Here is a 19,923-nt window from a genome sequence, read left to right on the forward strand (position 1 = left end):
GAGCTTTAAGATTGTGCGCATGCAACTAACAATGACAAATCTTGGTACCCCAAATTTTAAATGAGCAACACTTTAAAAGTCCTTACAGGTCATCAGTTTTGAGTTAACCATGAATAATGTCTTTAAAGCAGAACTTCAGTTTTTTTCTCCCCAAAACAACAGATACGTTGTGCATGTAAACCAGGGGTGCCTTTCGAAGAGCGAGGGCCACTTAAGCGACTTGGTAACCGATCCCGGGCCACAATGAGCGGAGCGGGTGGATGGCAAATCCGTGTCCACTCTGCATTTGCAGAGCGGACACAGACGCTGCCCATGATACTTTTTGGTGGATTGTATTAGAGGTAGAACACAAGTCGGTTTATGTCTGTCACTACTTAGAGGTGAATGGAGGGTCCAATTGGTCGGACTGTGGGACTGACCATGTGAAAGGGGTCCAAGGCGTCCAAGGCTGCCTTCACACTGATGCGCTGCAGTTTACCAGCACCACGTGTGCAACACAGTTTACCCTTGGCTTTCCTGTAGTTTGCAATAGACTCCTATTATATTCTGCAGGTTTGGTCCACTTTCAGAAAGCTCACCAAACTTGCAGGTAATAATAGAAGTATATGGCTCAGTGCAGGCAACCTGCAGGTAAACTGCTCTGCACTTGCGGATCAGTTTGAAAGCAGCCCAGTAACCACTGCAGAACAGATATGCCCATATATACACTGTGATTTTAGTAATAAACTGACCTTTAATAACAGTATTCTTTCTATTCTATCCCAGAGCCGGAGGTCGCGGGCCACATCAGAGGGCTCCGTGGGCCACATGTGGCCCCCGGGCCACTGGTTGGGCACCCCTGATGTAAACAAATTACCACCCCGCTGTCACTTTATCTGTATCTTACTACTTTAGCAGTAAAAGGCAGGTTTTTGTGTCTGTGATGTCACTCTTTCTCCTGGCTGAATTGTATCCTTCCTTTAGCAGTCCTGATACTACATGTCCCATCATGCTTTGAGCCTCTGTAGTTTTAGGGAGGGTTCAGGCTCTGGCAGAGTGTGATTTGTGAGGTGGGACTCGGGAGGTTTGGACTCTTTCTGTAGGTGTGACTGGGTGAGACTGGGTGAGACTGAATGCTAATTAGGACGTATTCCATCCCACCCACCATCAGACTGAAAGACTACAGAGGGTGTGCTCTAGGCCAGTGTTTCTCAACTCCAGTCCTCAAGGCGCCCCAACAGGTCATGCTTTCAGGTTTACCATTAATTTGCACAGGTGATTTGATAATTTTCACTGCCTTAGTAATTACCACAGTTGTTTCATATGAGGAAAATCCTGAAAACATGACCGGTTGGGGGCGCCTTGAGGACTGGAGTTGAGAAACACTGCTCTAGGCTAGAGATGCTACAGGAAGTAGCCGGAAGGCACTCAGTCTACATCCAGACTATACAGGCTGTCACATGGTACAAAGCTTAAACTAAACGCAGAATATCAGGAGATCTGCAGACATCAGAGCAACATGGTTTTTATCTTAAAGTGTAACTCCACTTTTGTTGAGAAAGAAAAACATTCCCCTCTGGGTGATCTATGTACAGTGCAGGGATTTTAACAAACTTTGTTGGAGATTGCTACCTTTTGTTATTCTGAAGAAAATCACTGTTTTCTCCTCTCTGTCCATGTGGAAAAGTGTATACAATGGGAATGGTTTCACAATTATCAACCAGCTGCTGCACCTGCAAGGCTCTAATGATGAAAGCTGCTGTGCCTGCATCCCTTTAGCCATGATTTTCTATTGGGAGTATCACGCTAAACATAGCATGTTTGTTGCAGGGGATGCCTGAAATCTGACTTGTGTCTCAATGCAGACTTCTGGGAAAATCAGTGAACCAATCACACAAGCAGGAAATGATGTTTCTTGGTAGCATTCTGTACACATCCTGTGTATAGAAAATCTCCAAGTAGTCATATTACATTGCAATTTCAAAAAATTACAGCAAAGCAGATTAAGAAAAGTTAATGTCATTTTTAATTACATTCAATTACAATATGACTTGAGTTGCAATTGTATTCACTATATTATTTTTTCTTTATTTGCTATTTTTTCCACTGGCAAAGTGGAGCTACCTTTTAATGCACAGAATGCTTTAAGGTAAAAAAAACCTTCTGCCTTTACAACCACTTTAAAATTATTACTCTCACTACGGCATGTGCAGCGATATGTAACCCGTGTAGCGCAATCAATATTTTCGTACATAGGCGTCCCCAACACGTGTGTTTACATATGTACAGTATGTACATGTTTATGTGAGCAGGGTATCTATAAGACCCTGATGTCTCACCTGCACTCCTCTGAAGTTAAAAGGAATGCACATTGTGCTCTATGAGCTTCTTCCCTGCCCACAGAAGCCAGGAAAAAGTGACAAAATCCTTGTCACTTCCCAGTTTTTACTAGCTAGGGACAGTGGCGTAACTAGAACCTTCAGGGCCCCGATGCAAGAAACCATGAAGGACCCCCCTGAACCCCAGCCAGGGCCCTTCCCTCCGAGTCCCGCGGTGGAACCTCAGGGCATGGTCACAGGTATGACCTTTGTGAGCCCTGTATTTCCACCACTGGCATCAGTAGTTTTTTTTATTATTATTTTTTTTTAATTTTTAGGTGCCCCATGGGGGACTGTCCCTAGGCAGGATGAAGTCCCCGTCCCCAGAAGAGATGAGGTCCTTTTCTCCAGGGCAGATTAAGTTACTGCCGCCAGTTGAGAAGGGGTCCCTGTCCCCAGGGGAGATGGGGGTCCCTGTCCCCACGTGAGAAGGGGCCCCTGTCCCCGGGGGAGATGGAGGGGGTATGTAATGGTGTATGGGGGATGGGGTCCTCTCACTCACCATGACCAAGCTGCAGGCCGTGCACTCATCCATGTTGGCCTGGGCTCCATCCAGTGTGCTGGATGGGTGATCAGCATATCTTGCAGAAAGACCTTTCATCATCTGTGTATGACGGGGGAGGAGGGGGGCTGGCAGACAAGCCTGCAGTGGCTCTCATAGGGTTGCACTGCATCTGTGTGCTTAAAGTTTGTTTACCCGGGAGAAGTATGCAGTGCAGTGTGGGCTGGACTCGGGGGGGGCGGGACTCTGGCTAGGGAGAACAGACATCAGACTGAGCGGCAATGCATGGAGCAGGAGAGGGGTACTCTGAGGAGCCAGCTGAGGACACAGGTCATGCAGGGAATGCACAACTAAAGAGCAGCCAGTGCGATAGAGCTGGAGCTCTACTAGTCACCCTCCACCTCCAGCCACCCGTGTGCATGGTGCACTGGTACCCCTCACTGCCTATGCTGCTGCCGGCCATATGTAGAGGGGGCTGCATGGGCCCCCTGCAGCACAGGGCCCAGTTGTGGTCACGACTGCTGCACCCCCTATAGTTACGCCCCTGGCTAGGGAAGATCAGGATACACATGTTCACTGGTCTCCTTCCCCTCTACTCAGAGACACCCACCATGTGTGTCCCAGGCCAGCAGGTGAGAGCCTGGAAACCATGGCATGGAGTAGTGAGATGGGGAGCAATTGTACTGGGGGTCAGTGGATGGGATCAGGCAATATTGTATATTAATAAAGCAGTGAATGTGACATTCACCATACATTCACAACATATGAACCTTTGCGCTGCATGTTTAAATGACAGTGATTGATTGACCACCAGCGAATGGTGAAAGTTACATTCACTGTTTTATAAACACAGCCCAGTGTATCTAAATTTGGCTATACAGTCCAATAGGCACTGTAATTTAACCCAGCGCACTAACAGATATCAAACCTGGAAAGAACACTCCATCTCTTCCTCTGTCCTACAATTCAGTTTAAGAATGATTTTTCGAACAGACTTTCACTCCCTCAATATAGCAAAAAAGTTTTATGCTGATTCATAAAATGTCAGCCATGAAAACCCAAGAAAGGGGAAATAAATTGGTAACTAGATGGTATAGGTGTCCCTCTACCATTCACCAATTTCATGAAATAGCTGATATTTGTTGGCAATGTCATGATTCAAAGGGAAACATGGTCCACATCTGGGATTGTCCCCCCCCGGTGAGGATGTTTTGGAAACATATCTTTGACTTATTTGGTAAACTTATGGATGCAACTAACCGCGCATCACCCAGAGTGGCTTTCCTTCCCATGATTCCTGATTCTATAGACAGTGAAGGAAGATGTGCTTGAAGCAGATTTCCACCCAGAAATGGAACTTCTGCTTATCGGATTCCTCCCACCCTCCAGTGTCACATTTGGCACCTTTCAGGGGAAGGGGGGAGCAGATACCTGTCAAATCCAGGTATTTACTCCCACTTCCGGGCATAGATCGCCGCACTTTTTGCAGCAAACAATGCCATGTCCGGCCCCTCCTCCTTCCCCCCGTTGTTTTCTGGGGGACACACAGGTCCCAAAAGACAGCAGGCATCATTCAGAACGTGCAGCATGACTCACGCACGCGCAGTAGGGAACCAGGACTGAAGCTGAAAGTCTTCACTTCCTGGTTCCCTTACCAGGAACGGCGGCAGCAGCACCTGTGAGTAGATACGAAGATTGGCTTTGGTTGCCGACATCATGGGCTCCCTGGACAGGTAAGTGTCCATATATTAAAAGTCAGTATTTGTAGCTGCTGACTTTAAATTTTTTTGCCCAAGCGGAACTCCACTTTAAACACTTTCTCGCTGCAGCCAGAGAAGTCATTCCTTGCTATTGGAAACCAACGTCTGTACCCTCCCTCGGGAATGGGTAACCAAATTAGACTCTATTAGAGACTTAGAAGGGCTGTTGGCACAGGAAACAGGAAGAAAAGAACAATTTTCTTACACCTGGACTGCTCGGTCCAAGTTTCGACATTCATCTGAGTTTCTGACTTGGGCTAAAGGAAATTCTACCACTAGCTCCATTTAGCCATGCTGGAGTTTGCCTGATTGTTTCCGTTTTCCTACCATGGCTTTATTTTGGCTTGTTCCTATACCTAGTACAGTTAAAGGCTCCTTTATAACAGTCTCCATGCCAGTTACTATGTAATGCTGAAGCCTCATAAAGTAAGCAATAAAACTTCTGTCTTCGCTCATTTGTGCCGCCAATGCTCCCCCTTCAAGACACTGCAGCTCACATTGGGGTTGAGGTTTTAGCAATGGTGCTGTCAATCCATAAAGTAATGGGCAATACTAGGTGTGACCAGAGGCTGATTGACTTGCAAATCATCAGTAACAATGCGGATAGCCACATGCCCTGCAAAAATTGTCATCATGCTGTAGCACAAGCATGTATAAGCTACATGGGAGTGGAGATTCTGCTTTTACTTCAGGAAAGTGCAGCAAGATAGATTCTATTTACTTTTGAGAAATTTCCTTCCACTTTTTTTGTTCTTTGTTTTGGCAAAATAGCTCAATCACCATCGACCACCATTGCAGTTGGGCCATCACGCTTTCTATTCCTTGTAATAGAACAGGATTTCTCAACTAAGGTTTCTGGAGTTTCCACCACTTGCAGCCATTCAGGACTGGTATGGATTTTAGGGGGAAAACCCCATACAAAAGGAAAAGGCATGGGCTCCTCCCAAAATTTCATACCGGACCCTGGACTTTGCATGCAGCTTGGCTGGCCAGGATAGAGAGGGAAATGCACATGTGCTGAACCAGGCCACATGCTGTCAACATTAAGCAAGGGCCTCTTCCTGACAACCCAAGCTTGGTGGTTGTGGGGTCAGGGGGCTTAACGGAATGTGGAGGGCCCCTTTAGTATCAATAAAGGGAACCCCAGATACTGCTCCTCCATATATAAATGAGTAAGGGGTACGTAATACACCTACTTATTCATACAACATACAACATTCATACATTCATACAACAAAAAAGTGAAGTAAACACTCACAGTTTAAAACAAGAAAATGTCCTGTAAATCTGTCATCAATCGCATCCACATCAATCATGATGAACCCTGCCCACCAATCTGCAGATGAAAAAAAATGCAGATTCTTCTAATCATGTCACTTCATTACCACCAAATGACAGCTCCTAGTCCCTATCACTATAATGAACATATAGGGGATCCATATTTGATCATCAGATTCCCAGATACCCCACTGCTTTGCTTACATTGTGACTGGGTGCTGTCATTTGCAGCGAGCAGTTGGCAGGAGAAGATCATGTAACCTGCCTGTGTTCTTTTTTGATTATTTTAGTGGGTCTGCAGACATCGTTTATTGTAACTGACAGAAATCTGTATCTCTTGACGACATGATTGATCTATGATCAATCATGTCGTCATGATTATTTAATATTTTAACTATTTTATTTAAACTGTTATGGACTGCCCCACGCAGATATACTGTGGCAGAGCGGCCCTCCTGCACGAAATTACATACCTGTATGTGATCTCATGCACTGGGTCTGTGGTGCATGCACAGCCAGTGACCCGTTCCCCCTGTGATTGGACACACCGATCCTCCGGGACGCGCCAATCATTCTCAAGAGAGGCAGAATAGCGGTCTGTCTAACAAGGCAGACCACTGTTCTGTGAGAGGAGAAGATGGAGATCTTGTGTTCCTGCTAAGCAGGAACACGGATCTCTGTCTTCCCCCAGTCAAAGCATCTCCCACACAGTGAGAAAGCACTCCCTAGGAGCACATTTAGCCCTCTGATTGCCCCTGATGTTAACCCCTTTCCTACCAGTGCCATTAGAACAGTGACAGTGCATTTGTTTAGCACTGATCACTGTATTAGTGTCACTGATCCCCAAAAAGTGTCACTTACTGTCAGATTTGTCCGCCGCAATGTCGCAGTCCTGCTAAAAACTGCTGATTGCCACCATTACTAGTAAAATAAAAATAAATAAATAACAATTCAATAAATATATCCCATAGTTTGAAGACTCTATAACTTTTGCGCAAAATAATCAATATATGCTTAATGGTTTTTTTTTTTTTTACCAAAAATATGTAGCAGAATACATTAGATTCGTTTTTTCAATTATTTTTTGGGTGTGATTTATAGCATAAAGTCAAAAATATAGTTTTTTTTTTCAAAGCTGTCATTCTTTTTTTGTTTCTATTGCAAAAAATAAAAACCGCAAAGGTGATCAAATACCACCATAAGAAAGCTCTTTTTTTGTGGGAAAAGGGACATTTTTTTTGGATACAACGTCACACGAGTTAAAATAATGCAGTGCTGTATCGAAAAAATGGCCTGATCATTAAGGGGGGTAAACTTTCTGGGGCTGAAGTGGTTAAAGGACTTACCAAAAACTGTGTGTGTTTTTATTATTCTATACATTTTTTTTGAGTAGGGGTAATATGTACCCCTTGCTGGGATCTAGGGACCCCCTTACAGTTAAAGCGGGCTCCCAGAGTCCAATGAGCCCCCAGTCTACAGACCCCCACAAATACTGGGCCAGGGTTGACCAGCCAGGTTCCATGCTTGGATAAGGGTATGGTATGGATTTTGGGTAACCCCATGCTTTTTCTCTTGTTTCTTTTGCTTAGGGTTTCCACTTAACTTCCACGCAAGAACTGAAGGGTTAGCTGAACACCCATTAAATTGGCAATTTTCCATTGTGAGGCCTCTCTTATATCGTTTCCGGGCCCTGGCCAAATGTTCTTAGCCTTTAGAGTTGGGCTTTTTTCTCTTTGATCAAATGTTCTTTAACTCTTCTTGTTGAATGTTCCTAATGCTATTTTCTCTTAGGTTTGAATGTTAGGGAATGTTACATTCACCCTGAGGTAACCTAAACTGACATGTCACATGCTAAAAATATTATGCTTATTATTTGTGAATTTTGCATGAATGATGACACATTATACCCCTAAACGATGTTACTGAGCTATTCCAGGCTCTAACTTAAAAAGGTACATTTTAATTTATATGTTTTTAAATGTATTATTACATCTTCAACTCACTGATTACATCACAATAACGTACCACAATCTTTAGATTAAAAAAATATTTCAGGATTCTCTAAGACCTGACTTTTTTTTCAAGGTTTCCTCCTAGGTAAAAACATTGAGAAAGGCTTTATTAGAGATTTCAGGCTCACTTTGCAACTTATTCAGGATCACATTTTTGTAACTGGTAATTTTTTTTTAAAACAGCCACCTTACTGCTCAATGGTTAAAGAGTATACAATATGGTTATAACTTTTATGTGTGTGTACTTGATATGTGATATAATTGGGTTTTGGTTTTATATTATAGTTGATGCTTCATGTTCTACAACTGGAGAAGTGCTCGAAGAACCATTAACCATGTATGTATACATGTACATCTGACCATATTTCAATATCATTATCATGAGAATAGTAAGATTTTGATTTACTTTTGCTTTTAAGAGTAACATGTCCAAGAGGATGCATTACCCAGAAAATGCCTGTTAAAGGAGATGTTGTGTACACAGAAGTAAGTGTGACTACTTACTACTTACTGATTATCCAGAAATTATATTTGAAAAAGAAAAAAAAAACATTGTATTTTCTGTATTTTAGGACTCATCTATATGCCTGGCTGCAATCCATGTAGGAATAATGAATAATGAAGGTGGACGTAATTTAGTTCACAAGACAGATGGGCGTAAAACATATGACGGTTCCGTAAACAATGGAGTGAAATCAAGTAAATTTGGTCCCTGGCCTAAATCATTTGAATTCTTCATACTTTCAAGTTCAGAATCCTATAGTTCCGAATCCTATAGTTCCGAATCCTATAGTTCCGAATCCTATGAAGAATCATCTGAAGAATCGTCTGAAGAATCATCTGAAGAATCGTCTGAAGAATCGTCTGAAGAATCATCTGAAGAATCATCTGAAGAATCTTCTGAAGAATCTTCTGAAGAATCATCTGAAGAATCTTCTGAAGAATCTTCTGAAGAATCATCTGAAGAATCTTCTGAAGAATCTCAATTCATTTCTACTTCCGGCTCATCAGAAGGTAACCAATAATATATTTGGAACATTGTTTCTTCCCCTAATTAATTTGTATGTAGAGAAGTGTTCTTTGTATTGGAAAGACCCGTAAACTAAAACCACCTTTAGTAAAAAATGTTTGGCCCATTAATGAAAGGGTTAATTTTGGTTGACAATTTTTTTTTTCCTGTTAAGTAATATAATTGTCATGCATTAGGCCTTATGCACACAGGGCATTTGACTTTCTCCTCTGAATGCCTTTTACTACTGGCAGGAAAAAGCTGCTTTAAAAACACACCTAAAGCCACTTATTGCACATTCCTTTAGGGGGCGTTTAGGCATGTCAAGTTTTTGCATGTTAATTGTTCACACCTGAACGTAGTGTTTTCAGGCAGAAAATTGCGCGATTTTACAGAGTTTTTACCGCGATTTCGTAAATGTAAAAAGAAGAAAAACGCCCAAATCTTCCAGATTTGAGCGACAAAACAGGGTCCAGAACTTGTTTGAGCTTCAGGCGACATGGAGTGGAGGTGTGAACCATGTCCATTGAGAATAATAGATTTTTTTCCCCTCCAGCGTTTTGTAGCTTCAGGCTTCAAGCTACAAAACGCTCAGGTGTGAATGGGGTCTTAAGGATTGACCATTAATTTATTCTGGCCACTGGAAATGCAGGGTTCAGGAGTGTGTTATGTCCAAAATGCAGAGTTCAGGAGTGCGATATGCTCTGAATGCAGGGCTCAGGAGTGCAATATGCTCTGAATGCAAGGTTCAGGAGTGCGATATGCTCAGAATGCATAGCTCAGGAGTGCAGCTCATCTCTGCACCCCCCCCCCCCCTTCTCAACAGCTAAGGTTTGTAGCCATTTTCTTCAGTTACCACAGTCCTCATCTCTGCACACACAATCCCCCCTTCCACTGTCCTCACCTGCTTAACTGCCAGAAGTCGCCCTGTCTTATTTTGGGGTTCCAATTATTCCCCAGCGGCAAGCACCTACAGAGACAGCAAGATGAACCAGCAGGCAGTAGGTGGCCATTGCCATTCAGACACAAGACTGCAGCCCAGCATGCGATACCCTCCCTGAAGCCCATATACACACTGTGCACCAGCAGCTGTCCCTCCCATTTCCCCACTTTGTGTATCGGGCAAGGTGAGTTATATGGGAGCTGCTAAGAGAGGTATCTGTCACTTGTTACACACCAGCCGGGCTTCTGCATTTACAAGTGATAAGAAATAACAGTACATACTGTACAGGGCCACTGCCACAGGTGGTAGAACAGATCTGGCACATTCTGGCTGAAAAAAACCCTGAGAATATATACTTATATATTATCCAGGATGTGGGACATTTTTGTACATGTTATGGACTGTGGTTTGGATGTTTTTGTGCACAAGAAGCACATGGTGAATGAACATTTTTTTAACACTGTATTTTCTATGTGTGGATTGTCATTTTGAGGGCACTTTTTTTTGGTAGCACTTTACTTATTTATCTATATGCTTTCTTTAAATGTGTGAAGCACAGTATTGTGAGCAAGCTACTGTGGGTTTGAAAAATAGATAAAAGGGAACAGGCAGAAGTTTTCATAATTATTTTTGGATGTTCCTTATACTGCAGCACAACTGATTGGCTAATGACTGACACTAGCTCCATTTACATTAAAATAATATATGTGTGTGGGTGTTTCTATTGAAAATAAAGCTTCATTAATCTATACAGTATGTTAGAGAGAGTAGGGCAATGAGTGGGGCTGAAGCAGCTAAGCTGGGAAAATGGTGGCTGGAGAAGATGGTGGCCAGCCTGTAACCTAAAGTATCTATTTAAGGGGAATTTGGATATGAGGTCGGGAACCGTAGAGAGCTGGACTGGAAGAGCTTGTCTGTAAATTAATAGTTGAAAAATGCATTTGCTGGATGCATGGTTCCACTACTGTATTAAAACTGTTCTGGTCAAGGTGTTATGTTTCTGTGCATAATATAATTAACTATATTCAACATGTTACAAAGTGTGTTTTGGTTTTTAAAGCCCATCTCTAGGCAAAAATAAGGTAATTTAGACAATTTATTTTTCAATGACAGCGATTATTCAGGGCCCCAGTGTCCAACACCTGGCCCGGGGGGGGGGGGGGGGTCATGTGGCCCACTAGCCCTCTGCATGGTGCCAGGTACTGGAATTTTCTCTTGTTCCAGTGCTGACAGTGAAAGACTGTACTGGTGGGCTTGGAGCGATCTTGGGCTGAGGAGAGAGAGAGAGAGAGCGGCGTAGGAACATGTGACCATGTAAGGGGGATGGGAGTTAAACTTTTACTGCCATGTCTAGTAATGGGGAGTTTGGAGATTATTGGGGGGGCAACATTTACTGATCTCCTGAGCAAAAAATGGAAGCCAGTTCTTTAGAAGTGGGCTACTTCTTAAGTGGAATACAATGACACATCTTTGAGAACCACTCAACCACCATAAGGATAACTGTGTTGCCCTGGGAACAATGAAATTCATAGACAGGTGGGTCCAGGGCCTCTCTCCATTGGGTATGGGTTGTAGGAGGCCCACTGGAAGATGTTGCAAAGTCTAACTCTGAGCACACACGGAACAGCTACGAAGGCAGTTACATCTACACATAGACAAGGCCACCAGAATTGTTGGGATATGGCCCGAACGAGTTGATTCTTCCCAGGGTGGCCAGCTGCCTTGGGAGAATGGTAAGTCTGAAGAACGGCAGTACGGAGACTCTGGGACAAAGCAGCGTTCACAAGGTTTATCAGGAGAAGCATGGACCTGAGCAGCAAGAATTTTTGTCACCCAAAGGAGAAGTGAGATTGGTGCGAACCGTAGCCAGAATAAGATCAGGAGGAATCACAGGAACTGGAACCGGCTCCAACTTGGAAGTGAAGGAAAATTGTCGTGACAAGCCGTCAGCCCTTACATTCTTAGTACCTAGTAAGAATGAGACAACGTAATTGAAACTTGACAAGAAAAGAGTCAATCGCACCCTTCTGGGAGAGAGCCATTTAGCCTCAGACAAGAATGTGAGATTCTTATGGTCAGTAAGAATGAGAACCGGCACAGTGGTACCTTCAAGGAGATGTCTCCATTCTTTCAGGGCTAAAATTATCGCCAACAGCTCTTTCACCAATCTCGTAATTGCACTCGGCAGGTGACAATTTCTTGTAAAAGTAGCCACAAGGATACATAGCGCTCTCAGAGGTAGGACATTGAGACAGAAGGGCGCCAACACCAGTCTAAGAAGCATCAACCTCAAGGATAAAAAGTAACGTAGGATCAGGATGTGCCAACACAGGAGCAGAAACAAAGGCAGCCTTGAGACTCTCAAAGGCATTAATGGACTCCGGAGACAAACTCTGTGGGTTACTGTCCTTTCTAGTCATATCAGTCAGGGGCTTGACTAGAGATGAGAAGTTATAAATAAACTTCCAACAATAGTTGGCAAAGCCCAGGAAACTCTGCAGAGGACATAAACCCATGGGCTGGGCACACTGTAGGACTGCCGAAAGTTTCTCTGGGTCCATCAAAAAACCAGCAGTGGAAATTAATTGAACCTGTTCACAATGGAACTCTCACTTCTCCAATTTACAATAGAGATTGTTCTCTCTTAGTTTCTGAAGCACACAACAGACATCTGTGTGGTGGCTCTCCAGGGACTTGGAAAATATGAGGATATCATGGAGATAAACCACCACACATAACTGCAACAAATCTCAGAGGACATTGTTAATAAATTCCTGGCAAACTGCCGGGTTATTACAAAGGCCAAAAGGAATTATGAGATACTAATAATGGCCTGTTCTGGTATTAAAGGCAGTTTTTCACTCGTTGCCCTTAATACTCACGAGATTGTATGCCTCTCTCAAATCAAGCTTTGTGAAAACCGTTGCTCCCTTGAGGTGGTCAAATAATTCCGTAGTCAACGTAATTGGCATTCTTAATCGTGAAATGATTGAAACCCCTATAATCAGTACACCACTCTTCTTCTTTACAAAGAAGAAACCAGCACCAACAGGAGACGAGGATTTGCAGATGAAACCTTGAGAAAGTACGTCTGCAACATACTCCTCCATGGCCTTATACTCCAAGACAAACAAAGGGTAAACCCAGCCACGAAGGGGGTATAACACCAGGTTGAAGGTCAATTGTGCAATCGTACGGCCAGTGCAGAGGCAAACTACTGGCTTGACCTTTGTCAAAGACATCACTAAAATTGTGGTACTCCTCCGGCAGGGAGGAAAGTGAAGAGGTGCACAGGACCTTGGCTACCTTCTGGAAGCATGTCTCACTGCATTGTGGTGACCAGGAGAGAACCTCAGCACAGAGCCAATCAAAAGAGGGGTTGTGCCTCTGTAACCAAGGATAACCAATAACCAGGGTAAACGTGGTAAATACAAGGAGGTTTGGGACTTTGAATGAGGTATGTGTATCAGGACTCAACAATTAAAACCAAGTAATAGAAATGTGTTTATTGTCTAAAACACATAACAAAAAACATGCAATAACCAGGGGAAACTTAGGAAACTTAGGAAATAACCTGGAATTGGATTAACTCATGGTGAAGAGCCCCTATGGCAGTGGTGGCCCGTCCATGCAGTCCAAAAAAAAAAAAAGTAAAAAAAAAAAAGTAAAAAAATAAATAAATAAATTATTTAAGCATGTCCCTTTAAAAAAAATAAAAAAATGTAAATGTCCTTATGCGCACTGTGTCCTGGCACCGGGCAATATGGGAAGCGCCACGTCTATGCAATCACGAAATTGCAGACGCGGCGCTTCATTTGCCCCAAAAAAATGGCTCTGTGGCGCGGTCGATCGCGCCACAGCTTCCGGCGCAGTGTCCTGGCTGGGCGAGTGCATAGACTTGCACTTTCAGTTATAATGGCCGGTGCTTCTGACGTTGACGTCCCTCCAGAAAATGGAGAGGAGCAGGTGCTTTTCATTGGTTGGTGGCAGAACCCCCCCCTCTTAACAGCAGTGTTATCACTTATCACCCTTAAATCTGGCTTTGCACACTTTCGCTGGTCGGCGGCAGGACCCCCCCCCCGCTTGTCATCTATCACATATTTGGAGGTATTTCACATGGTTTTTCTTATTCGGAGAAAAACATGTCCATTTAAAAAGAAAAAGTAAAAATGTCCATATGTGCAGCGGCAGCACCCCAAACCCCCCCCCCACTGGCTTATCAACTTGTTTTCACATTTTTGGTGGTCAGCGTCAGCACAAACAACCCCCCACTCACTTATCAACTTGTTTTCACATTTACGGTGGTCAGTGGCAGCCCTCGTCCGCTTAATAACTTGTTTGCACATTTTCGATCGTCGTCGGCAGCACCCAACCACCCCCCAGCTTAACTACTTGTTTAAACTTTTGTGGTGGTCAGCGGCAGTACATACCCCCCCCACCCCGCTCGAATGCAGATGTGTCTGATGTACAGGTTGCAGAATGCAGATATGTGTGATGTACAGGTTGCAGAATGCAGATATGTGCAACTTAAAGGTTGCAGAATGCAGATATGTGCGATTTACAGAATGTAGATATGTGCGATTTATAGGTTTCAGATATGTGCGATTTAGATGGTTTCAGATATGTGCGATTTATAGGTTGCAGATATGTGCAATTTACAGGTTGCAGAATGCAGTTATGTGCGATTTACAGAATGCAGATATGTGCAATTTACAGGTTGCAGAATGCAGATATGTTCGATTTGCAGTTTGCAGAATGCAGATATGTGTGCTTTACAGGTTGCAGATATGTGCAATTTACAGGTTGCTGAATGCAGTTATGTGCGATTTACAGGTTGCAGAATGCAAATATGTGTGATTTACAGGTTGCGGAATGCAGATATGCGTGATTTACAGGTTGCAGAATGCAGTTATGTGCGATTTACAGAATGCAGATATGTGCGATTTACAGGTTGCAGAATGCAGATATGTGCGATTTACAGGTTTCAGAATGCAGTTATGTGTGATTTACAGAATGCAGATATGTGCAATTTACAGGTTGCAGAATGCAGATATGTGTGATTTACAGGTTGCAGAATGCAGATATGTGCGAGTTGCAGGTTTCTTTAGTAGAGCCCTGTGTATAATGTGCAGCCTGGTATATGATGTGCAGAGCCCTGTGTATAATGTGCAGCCTGGTATATGATGTGCAGAGCCCCGTGCATAATGTGAAGCCCAGGATATGATGTGAATTCTATAAGGGGTGTGGCTTGTGATAAGTGTGAGGGGCCAAATCTGGAGGGGCGGGGTATTGCACCCCCCATTCTAAAAGGTCACCAGCCGCCACTGCCCTACGGCCATGAACTGTCTTATAAGTCACATGAGCAGGGTGTAGAGATCTCCTGTCAAGATCCTCAATGGCAAGTGGAGTGTCACGAAGCTGCAGCGGAATCGAGTGCTTCAATAAAAAAGCAGCATCAATGTGCGTAGTGTCAAAGTTAATGATTGGAGTTTGTTACAGACCACCCAGTGTTAATGAGGAGGTGGAGATTCTCCTTGCACAGATGGAAAGGGTTGCAAGGGCTGAGACAGTGATAATAATGGGGGGTTTTAACTACCCTGATATTGACTGGAGTAATGGCACTGCTATAGCAGTTAAAGGGCAATAATTTTAAATCTTTGACAAGACAATTTTATGGTAAAATTCATAGAGACCCCAGCTAGAAATGATGCTCTGCTGGACCTGGTAATCCCAAATCATACTGAGCTGATTACTAATGTTCATATAAAAAGAAAATCTGGGTAGCAGTGACCATAACTTGATTTCATTTAATGTAAGCAACAAACACATACTGGAAAGATAAAAACACTTGATTTTAGAAGAGCAAATTTTCCAGGGATGAGGGCTGTTTTCCAAGATTTGGACTGGGAGAGAATATTGGCATCGATGAATTCTTCAAAAAGACTGTATGTGAACTCATACCCATAGGCAATATGCTTAAAAGGCTAAGCCCCCGTATACACGGTTGGACATTCCAACAACAAAATCCGTCGAATGTTTTCCGGCGGATTTTGTCCAAAACTGGTGTTGCATACACACAGTCGAACAAAGTTTTTGGAAAATCCAATCGCTCGGAACATGATGACGTTCGTTGCGCACGACAGGACTATGTTGTGGTTAGCAGCCAATAGCTTTGGTCTTGTAATTTGATCTGAGCATGCGTGGTACTTTGTCCAATCGGAATTCTCTACAAAAAAAAGTCTGATCGAATTTTGTTGTTGGAAAAGTTGAGGTCCTGCTCTCAAATTTTTCCCAATGGAAATTCCGATGGAAAAGTCCGATACAGCCCACACACGATCCGATTTTCCGACAATATAATCCGATCGGACCGGGGGCTTAGAATAAAACCTATGTGGTTCCCTTCCAAAGTTAAAAAAGCTATAAATAAGAAAAGAGCTTTTAAAAAATATAAAAATGAAGGAGCACTACTATCATAATTTAAATGTTGCAAATAATATAACAGAATATGTAAAAAGGAAATCAAGGCCACAAAAATTCAAAGCAAATAACAGATGGCAAAAGATTGTAGCATAAACCCCCAAAAATTCTTAAAATATATTAATAGTAAAATGGTCAGGTCTGATCATGTAGGCCCTTTTTAACCATTTCAGCCCTGGAAGGATTTACCCCCTTCCTGATCCAAACAAAATTTGCGTCCTTTTTTCCCCACAAATAGAGCTTTCTTTTGATGGTATTTGATTGCCTCTGCCATTTTTGTTATTTGCGATATAAACAGAAAAAGACCAAAAATTTGGAAAAAAATTATATTTTCTAATTTTTGTTATAAGAAAAATCCAATAAACTCAATTTTAGTCTTATATTTAGGCCAAAATGTATTCAGCCACATGTCTTTGGTAAAAAAAATGTCAATAAGCGTATATTTATTGGTTTGCTGGAATTTTCTGGAATTTACACAGCTTTTAGTTTATGACTGCCTATCAGATTTCTTGAGGTTCTAAAATGGCAGGGCAGTACCAGTAATTTTTTTGTCCCAAGTGATTAAATAATGACAAAAAAAAGATTTTTACAAAAATTTGTTGAGTGAAATGAAATGTATGGGTTTTTGGGGCCCCCGTACGCAGCTAGGCTCCCACAAAGTCCCACACATGTGGTATCTCCGTACTCAGGAGAAGCAGCAGAATGTATTTTGGGGTGTAATTTTTCACATATGACCATGGCATGTTTGAGCAATATATAATTTATTGACAACTTTGTGAAAAAAAATAACAAATTTGCCTTTTCCTGCATCTTGTGTCACAATATAAAATATTTCATGAACTCAAGATGCCTCTCAGCAAATAGCTTGGGGTGTCGACTTTCCGAAATGGGGTCATTTGGGGGGTTTGAACTGTCATGGCATTTTATGCACATCATTTAGAAGCTTATGTTACACATCACCAACTCTTCTAACCACTTGAAGACAAAGCCCTTTCTGAAACTTTTTGTTTACATGAAAAAATAATTTTATTTTGCAAGAAAATTACTTTAAACCCCCAAACATTATATATTTTTTAAAGCAAAGGCCCTACAGATTAAAATGGTGGGTGTTTAATTTTTTTTCCGCACAGTATTTGCGCAGCGATTTTTCCAAAGCATTTTTTAGGGAAAAAACACGCTTTTTTAAATTTGAATGCACTAAAACACACTATATTGCCAAAATGTTTGATGAAATAAAAAAGATGATCTTAGGCCGAGTACATGGATACCAAACACGACATGCTTTAAAATTGCGCACAAACGTGCAGTGGGGACAAACTACATATATTTTTAAAAGCCTTTAAAAGCCTTTACAGGTTACCACTTTAGATTTACAGAGGAGGTCTACTGCTAAAATGACTGCCCTCAATCTGACCTTCGCGGTGATACCTCACATGCATGGTGCAATTGCTGTTTACATTTTACGCCAGACCGACACTTGCGTTCGTCTTTGCGTGAGGTGGGGGGGGGGCAGGGTGCTTCTTTTTTTTTTTTTGCTTTTTTGATATTATTTTTTACTTTCAAATAATTTTTATTAAGAAATCAAATAGTACACAATAGAATAAGCAGAACATTTTACAATAATAGCAGTATCAAAGAGTAACCAGATATACTGCATTTTAAGTTTGCCGGAATAGTTACATTAGAAAGATCCAAAACAGGTCCGAGAACCTTTTATACACAGAGCATATCAGTTATGAAGTACCCAACAGGGGAACCGGGTAGAAGCAAACTTATGAACCCAAAGGGAGGAGAGTCATATAATCAACATCTTCGAAATGTGAGCTATCACAAGAGGTAACTGAAGATGATCAAGTTCCGCATGTCAAATTTTACATGTAGAAGAAAAGATGGAGAGGAAAGAAAAGTTAGAAGAAAAGAAAAAAAAAAAAAAGAATAGGGACTTATAAGGGAGAGAGGAAGTACCGAAGAAGGGGGTAGAATAAGTGAAAAGGAATAGGAATGGGAATGGTCGGATAGCCCACGCGAACCCCGGGCAGTATCTTTTGCACCCATTCTGGGCTAAGGAGCCATGAGACGGGTGTCGAAATCTTTTGGTAGGAAGTTGTCTACCCAAGGTTGCCATATTTTATTAAATAGTGGGATTTTATCCAGGATAACTGCCTCTATCCTACTATGGATCATAGCCTGCGTGACTCTATGCTTCGCTTCGGATATATTCAGAGAAGGTGTCCTCCAGGCTTTCGCAATAGTTTGTTTAGCAGCGGTCGTTATTTGGAGAAAAAGTCGGTTTTGGGCTTTAGTAAAGTCCTGGGGCAACCAGTTCAGCAAAGCCATTGCCGGGTCAGGATCTATGGGGCATTGCATCAATACGGATAGTATTTGGAAAATTGTGGACCAAAAACTTTTCACTACAGGACAAGTCCACCATATATGGACATGATTGCCCCGATCCTTGCAACCCCTAAAACAGTCTGGTGAGTAGTTAGGTACAAATTTAGCAATTCTAGAAGGGACCAAGTACCACTGCATCAGGACCTTATAGTTGGCTTCAGAGGCAATGACGTTCTGCGAGGAATTTTTTGTATTGGCCCATATATCGGTCCATGACTCTGCGTTGGGATTGATTGACAAGTCTGTGTGCCACAGGGCAGCGTAACGCGGGGGGTCTTCAGATGCAGAGGAGAGACAGGTATAAAGACATGAGATAATACCTGGGGAGTGCGGGTCAGAGGAGCATATGGATTCAAATGGGGACAGAGAGCTGAGGTTGGGACTGGGCTTGACGCATGTCTGGAGGAAGTGAACTATCTGGAGATAGTGAAAACACTCTTTAGGGGGTAATTGTGCCTGGGTCTGCAGATCAGGGAACGCAGTGAAGGAGTTACCCGAAGACAGGTCACACACTCGGGACCAAGCCAAAAAGGCATTTGGCTCCGCGTAGGCTGGATAAAAGTTCGGATGACCCAAAAACGAGAGCAAGGGCAGGTGAGGTGATTGCAATTTAAAAGGAATGCCTACCGTGCGCCATATTTTTAGGGAATGACAGGTAACGGGATTAGTGAGTATTTTACATGTCTGAGGGGGGAGCCAAAGTAAATTTGAGACAGATATGGGGTGAGCCTCTACCGCTTCCAGACTAACCCACAGTGGGATTTCAGATGTAGCGTGGTAAAGGGCCATTTGCGACAATTGAGCAGCGTAATAATAATTTTTAAAATTTGGTATCCCCAGGCCCCCTCTAAGTTTATGTCGGAAGAGAACAGTTTTAGAAATCCTAGGCCTCGTGTTACCCCAAATATATTTAAGAGTTTGACTCTGGATAGCCCTATGGAAATATAGTGGGACCGTGACTGGGAGTACTCTATACAAATATAGCAATTTGGGCAGTAGGGACATTTTTGCAGCCGCAATGCGTCCCAACCAGGAGACACACAGGGGCTGCCAGGTATTAAGAAGTGATGAGAGATTACGTAGCATAGGTAAGTAATTTGCTTGGTATAATTGGGTTGGGTTACTAGTCAATCTAACTCCTAAGTAGGGTATATGGGATGTGGACCATTGAAATGGATAGTTTTCACGCAG

Source organism: Lithobates pipiens, unplaced genomic scaffold, assembly GCF_037356315.1.
Source record: "Lithobates pipiens isolate NorthernLeopardFrog02 unplaced genomic scaffold, aLitPip1_a1.2 Scaffold_23, whole genome shotgun sequence".
NCBI lineage: Eukaryota > Metazoa > Chordata > Amphibia > Anura > Ranidae > Lithobates > Lithobates pipiens.